The sequence below is a fragment of the Triticum dicoccoides genome, chromosome 5A (assembly GCF_002162155.2).
Source record: "Triticum dicoccoides isolate Atlit2015 ecotype Zavitan chromosome 5A, WEW_v2.0, whole genome shotgun sequence".
In the NCBI taxonomy this organism is placed as follows: domain Eukaryota; kingdom Viridiplantae; phylum Streptophyta; class Magnoliopsida; order Poales; family Poaceae; genus Triticum; species Triticum dicoccoides.
The window spans coordinates 56,629,633-56,637,080 of NC_041388.1; positions in this window are offsets into that span (position 1 = coordinate 56,629,633).

Here is a 7,448-nt window from a genome sequence, read left to right on the forward strand (position 1 = left end):
GATCTTTCACGGTATTTGCGAGACAGCAATGAACGGCAGCAGCAACCGTCGCAGAATAAGACAAACAGACGACGAAGAAGAAAAGCCTCTGGATCAAAACGATATAGCAAGAAGCCAAAGGAGTAGACTTGTACCGAATATTGATACGAGATCAACATAGGAACAGCAACAACGAAACCCTAGGAATCGCAAGAACGTATCTTTGGTGCCCCTCGCCGTGAGGCGTATTCTGGTATTTTTCTATTCAACTCAAAACTAATCAGCCTTACAAGACTCACGACTCCTCCTTTATATAAGCTGGCCTAAAATATCTAACCGACTCGATGACCTAAACTAACATGCGATATCCTCTCGTTTTACATCTCGGGGAGAAAAATTAAACTGGCTAACCAGAACTTGTACGGGACTCAACTCTAAGTAGTACTCTTTAATTAGAAAACTAATTAATCCATCCGGCCACGCTGATCACCTATTGCTAATTTAGACTTAAGTAATGATTTGTTTGCCTGCATGCTTGGCACTACTCCAGCAGACATGAAAAGTAGTACTCATATTAATTCATGTTGGAGGGGTCCTGAAGTTTGGCTTTACTATGTCCTTTTCTGGCTTGTTGGGTGAAACCTCAAAACAAAAAGACCCAAGTTGTAGAATGGTCGGAAGATTATAACGGGAAGACTCTCGTATACTTGCATCAAAACAAATGGTTGTGCTTGTCTTTTGTTCAACAGTTTCAACAGTTGGAGACCCCCCAAGTATACCTGTGATATTGGTGTGCACATCAGGATGTAATTTCCTGTAATATATGTTGGATGTGCAACGTCTTTTCCAGTATGCCGTACCTTTGCTTAATCAGTTTTGGTCCTGTGCATAATTGCTCGTCGTAATGGGCTCAAATTATCTAATTGAGCCTATAGACATGTACGAACTTTAATGGGCCCATTAAGTTAATGGCCGTTATCAGGCCGAAAGTTAATGGTCGGACCTCTTACCTCCCGGGTCGTTAACAAGCCGACATCGAAGCGGGAAATAGGTGGACCCATTTGATTTCACGGGCCATTAACAGGCCGTTACTAAGGTCGGGCTACATATGGCCCAACTATACTGTGGGCCTTTAGTAGACCGAAAGAGACAGCGGGCTCGTACTGGACCATGAAGAGCATGGGCCGCAAAGAGGCCGAAAGTCAGGTCGTACTGTAAATGGCCCAACTGTGTTGTGGGCCTTTAGCAAGCGGAAAGATAAACCGGGCTGGTATTGGTCATAAAGAGCATGGGCCGTTAAAAGGCCAAAACTCAGGTCCGACTACAAATGGCACAAATCATTTATGGACCGTCAACGGGCTGAAAGACACACCGGGCCGGGAATTGGCCCAACACTTAAATCGGTCGCTAAATGGCCAAAACTAAGGTCCGACTACAAATGACTCAACTCATTTATGAGCCATCAATAGGCTCAAAGACACACCAGGCCGGAAATTGGCCCAACACTTAAATGGGTCGCTAAAAGGCTGAAAGATATACATCTTGAAAATTGGCCCATCCCTTGAATGGGTCGTTAACAGGCTGAAATCACATCGAGCCGATATTGAGCCCAAATATATAGCGGGCTGTTAACGGGCTCGAACTGACGATGGACTGCAATGGTGTCAAATCGTTAACGAGCTGTTAACGGGCCGAATTGGCACATCTCGTATGGGTCGTGGGCTTAAATGGACCTGACACAAGTAGGGCTTATGTGGGCCGGCCTGCTAATTTTTACTGGGCCAGCCTTTTTCACCGGAATGGGCCACTGTTGGGCCGTGCCACGTGTCGACCTATCATAAGCGCCTCCTGTCCAATGAATGGATAACATCTGTCCCAACGATGAGCCAAGACGTGTTTCCTCCGGCCAATGAGAATTTTACATGTGGAAAATCCTCATTGGTCCGGGCTGTTAGCGGGTTATCGGATCCAAAACCGGACCCGATAGCTTAACGGTGTTCCGTTACGGTGGATGCCACGTGTCGGTCATCTTTGACGAAAGTACTTCCATGACGCGCGATTTATCGTCATAGAAGTGGACACTTCCGTGATGATAATTTTGGTAATGTCATGGAACACTTCTACGACAACATAGGTATGACTATCTTGATTCTGTCATAAAATCATGATGGATATACATGCATGACAAAAACCGTGACCCACTGTGACGAACACGTATCATCATGGAAGTGTTTTTTTTTTAATGGTTGCACCTTTGCTCATGCTCGGAGACGACGGGAGGAGCACTGCTAGGCTGGAGACAAGGAGGAGGAGCGCCATCGTGACCGGCGAAGATGGAAAAGATTAAAAAAATGAAGGAAAAAAGGATCACCGGAATTTGGCAGCCGGAGGTCGGTGGGGCTGCGGGGTGTCGGCTGGTGCAGGTTGGTCGTCGGAGGAAAGGAATGCTGCGGAAGCGGCACTAACGTGCAAGTGACCGAGCAATACAGAGAGGCGGTCGCGTGAGAAGAACTAATCTTTTCTAAGAATTGATTTTGCTCTCTCAAATTTATGAACCGAGGGAGCACTCTTCTAAAATAATCGAGGAGCTAAACCCTTAAGGGTTCAGGTAGGTCTAGTTTAACTCCTCAAAATAAAAATTTAAAGAGTTAACCAGTTTTGAGGGATCGACTAAGATGCTCAGGTGGATCATTCGCAAGCAGGGTTGCACTTGCCGGTGCTCCTGAAAGCAGAGAAGGCGATGACTAGAACTCCAGCACAGCACCATTAGGTTAATAATTTGCTTGCCTAGCAGTGCAATCCACTACATGCTTCACTTCTATATTATCTGTGCTTAAACTTGTAATCATATGTATTATATCTCTCCGTCTCCCTGAGATGATATTGGATCCACAGATTTTAAAGAGACCTTGATTTTAAAAACCTTCAGATTTTCTAGGTGGTACTCACACTTTGAGAGTAAGCTAGAGAAATGCCGATCCCTACTGTAACGAACTGTTGTATTTAAATCTTCAAATTTGATAGGTGGTAGTTGCACTTTGAAAGTTCACCGCCGGAGAGATCTCGACCACAGCAGTCCACTACTACAGTCGATCATGGTGCAGACATTGTGGGAGTATTACCACTACAGTCGATCACCGCTGACCAAATTAGCGCACAAAAAAGGTAGCACTATTTTTACTTTTAAAATAAGACTTTCGTTTTGAGGGAAGATAAAGTTACTTTAATTAGAAAAAAGATTCTTAGCTGCTAAGCCAACCAGTCATTGATCACTATCATAAGCAATTGGGTCGTGATCATATATAGTCACTGTGGTGATTCCTTCCATGTTGTAACGAATCATTCTAACTCTGCTCTTTGTCAGGTCACATGTTATTCGACCGGTGGATATTGTCCAAGGACATAGATTTTGTGGTAGGATTGCCGAGATGTTGTTGCTAGGCAAGACCTATATGGATGGCATCGGGTTTTCTTTCTTTTTAAGTTGATTTGTTCATTATTGATACTTGGTAATTTTTTTCAATATTAAATCATATATAGAAGTGTGCACACTATGTGCCGGCAAAGCATCCGCCACCAGTAGATCCTTCGAGATTCGAACCTACATTTCCGAGCTCAAGTATTCTTACATATTTTTCTGTATCCAATATATTTTTAGACCATTTTATTAATTTTGGTGGGTCTCATGATTTAATCAGATGTTCAATTTTCAAAATTTGAACTTTTTCAAATCTCATTCATTATTTATTGTTCATTTCCAGATACATTGCTAATTCAAATGTCAAATGCATTCCACTAACATTTCACCATTACTCGATGGGATTTCATAGGCAAGTTAGACAAAGTTCACGTATCCATTCTAGAACCATTTAAGGTACATTTCAAAGAAAGTAAAAAATTCAAACAAATTCCACAATGGTTTTCATACATTTTCTAATGCGATAGTATAATTGTTCCAGATACAATTCACAAATCATAACATATCATTCACACTAACTGTATTTCAATATCTCAGTGGCAATTCATATCTATTTTGAAAACATTTTAGAGCAAGTTTTAGATAAATTCTACAACAATTTCCTATTTCATGCATTTTCTAATGCGATGGTATAATTGTTTCAGATAAAATTCACAAATCATAACATATCATTCACACTAACTGTATTTCAATATCTCAATGGCAATTCATATCTATTTTGAAAACATTTTAGAGAAAGTTAATAATTTAGATATATTCTACAAAAAAATCGTAAAATTTTGATTGCATTTTCAATAATACAATTAATGATTTTTTTTAGATACAGTTCACAAACCAATTATTCCACTCATAGTTGATAATTACAGATACATTCCATAGGCATTTCACAAAATATTCAATGCCATCTCACAAAGCTACACTGCAATAAAAAATCACTGACATTTCACGACTACATTGCAACATGTTTTCATCTTATTTCAGTTTTGGTTTAGACATAATTAATTATAAATAACTTATAGGCATATTGAGGTGCGATTTCATAAATTTGACATTGAATGAAATGAGGCTCACAAACTATAATTAAACTGAAATGCTTTTTTTGTAAACTAAACCATGTTTCAAAGTGATTTCACTGTATTATCCTACAGGGACAGTACAAGAAGGAAAGTTCAAAGCGCTTAACCAACTCAACTTTATTTCACTACATGGACAGTTTCAAAGCAAAATACTACTACTACTACTACTCACAACCCCAGAATATATTCTGGCACAATCTAGTGATCTATGTATGAAAGGATGTTCCTTGGCCGCCAGCTTCACCGGTGACCACCCTTTGGGCCGCAGCCGCCATTGATGATGCACATGGATGCACCCTCCCGGCGCCGGCGGTCCATGTGTTGCAAGCTGCCTTCTTCTCTTCACCAGTAAAACTCTGCTTCTTCTTCTCATCTTCTCCGGTCATTGACTTGCCCATCGTCGTCGCTGCCGAAGCCTCCTCGCTGATCCTCCTCCTCAGTCTCTCTTGCTTCACGTGTACCTGTGCGTAGCTGAACCCCATGGAAGCCATGTTGAGCAGAGAAGTTAGCTAGTAGAAGGATGAAGGCTTGAGTTAATGTGATAGTTGGGAGGTTGTGTGTGCATACGTGCGTCTATTTATAGGCGCCAGTTAAGACTTAAGACAACAAGGGTGCTGACTTCTTGATACTTCCACTCTAATGGAGTACACGTAGCAAGGAGATGACTAGGACTCCAGCACCATCAGGTCAATGTGCTTGCGTGGCAGTGCAATCCGCAGCATGCTTCACTTCTGCATTATCTGTGCTTAAACTTTTAATCAAATGTATTATATCTCTCCATCTCCCCGAGATGATATTGGATCCATAGATTTTAAAACCTTCAGATTTGGTAGGTGGTACTCACACTTTGAGAGTAAGATAGAGAAATGCCGATCGCTACTGTAACGAACTATTGTATTTAAATCTTCAGATTTGATAGGTGGTACTTGCACTTTGAAAGTTCACCGCCGGAGAGATCACGACCATAGCAGTCCACTACTGCAGTCGATCGTGGTGCAGACATTGTAGGAGTATTACTCCTATTTTATCATCAGTCAACTACAAGATATTATATCTACTCACCGCTGACCAAATTAGCGCACAAAAAAAGGTAGTAGCACTATTTTTACTTCAAAAATAAGACTTTCCTTTTGAGGCAAGATAAAGTTACTTTAATTAGAAAAAAGATTCTTAGCTGCTAAGCCAACCAGTCATTGATCATACCACGTGATACATGTGGTAAGCAATCCAAACAACTCTAAAAAACCAGTCATTGATCATTATCATAAGCAATTGGGTCATGATGCTGCCGTAATTCCTTCCATGTTGCAACGAATCATTCTAACTCCGCTCCTGCCTCTTTGTCAGGTCACATGTTATTCGACAGGTGGATATGGTCCAAGGACATAGATTTTGTGGTAGGATTGTGGAGATGTTGTTACTAGGCAAGTCGTATATGGATGGCCTCGGGTATTTCTTTCTTTTTAAGTCGATTTGTTCAGTATTGATAATTGGTAAAAAAAAATATTAAATCATACATAGAAGTGTGCACACTATGTGCCGGCAAAGCACCTGCCACCAATAGATGCTTCGAGATTCGAACCTACATTTTTGAGCAATTATTCTTACATATTTGTCTGTATCCAATATATTTTTAGACATTTTTATTAATTTTGGTGGGTCTCATGATTTAATCAGATGTTCAATTTTCAAAAGTTGAACTTTTTCAAATCTCATTCATTATTTATTGTTCATTTCCAGATACATTGCTAATTCAAATGTCAAATGCGTTTCACTAACATTTCACCATTACTCTATGGGATTTCATAGGAAAGTTAGACAAAGTCCATGTATCCATTCTAGAACCATTTAAGGTACATTTCAAAGAAAGTAAAAAAATTCAAACAAATTCCACAACGGTTTTCATGCATTTTCTAATGCGATGGTATAATTGTTTCAGATAAAATTCACAAATCATAACATATCATTCACACTAACTGTATTTCAATATCTCAATGGCAATTCATATCTATTTTGAAAACATTTTAGAGAAAGTTAATAATTTAGATATATTCTACAAAAAATCGTAAAATTTTGATTGCATTTTCAATAATACAATTAATGATTTTTTTAGATACAGTTCACAAACCAATTATTCCATCCACAGTTGATAATTACAGATACATTCCATAGGCATTTCACAAAATATTCAATGACATCTCACAAAACTACACTGCAACAAAAAAATCACTGACATTTCACGAGTACATTGCAACATGTTTTCATCTTATTTCAGTTTTGGTTTAGACATAATTATAAATAACTTATAGACATATTGAGGTGCAATTTCAGAAATTGACGTTGAATGAAATGAGGCTCCCAAACTATAATTAAATCGAAATGCTTTTTTTTGTAAACTAAACCATGTTTCAAAGTGATTTCACTATATTATCTGTGTTCGGCAAATAAGCCGTGGCCACATGTCAGTCGCGTTAGGCGCATGCGAGGGCGCGCGCTGGGCGTGACGGGCGTGTCGGGTCCGCGCCGTAGATGTGCGTGTGTGCGTGTGTGTGGTGCACGGGCGTGTCCGTGCGCGGGTACACTGTGTGCATGTGTGTAGTTGTAGGTTGTTGGCGAGCCGCATGGCGCAATCGAGCCCGTTCTGTTGGTGATCACCACGAGACGCGCGTGTCCGAGCGCGTTGCGGGCACGGCCAGAGCGTGCGGAGCGTGGGCACGATCGCGGGCGGGTGGAGGCGTGGGTGCGTGCCCGGTGTGCCGGCTCAGGATTATAAAGACGTGCGGTGACCGTTGTAACAGCCGAGGTGATCGAGTTCGTGCTCGAGGAAGAAAAAATTCGTCTGTGCGGCAGGCGTTCGTGCGCCGAAAAACCTCCCGTGTCCACTGTCTCCTCCTTCTTCCTCCTCCTTCTTCGTT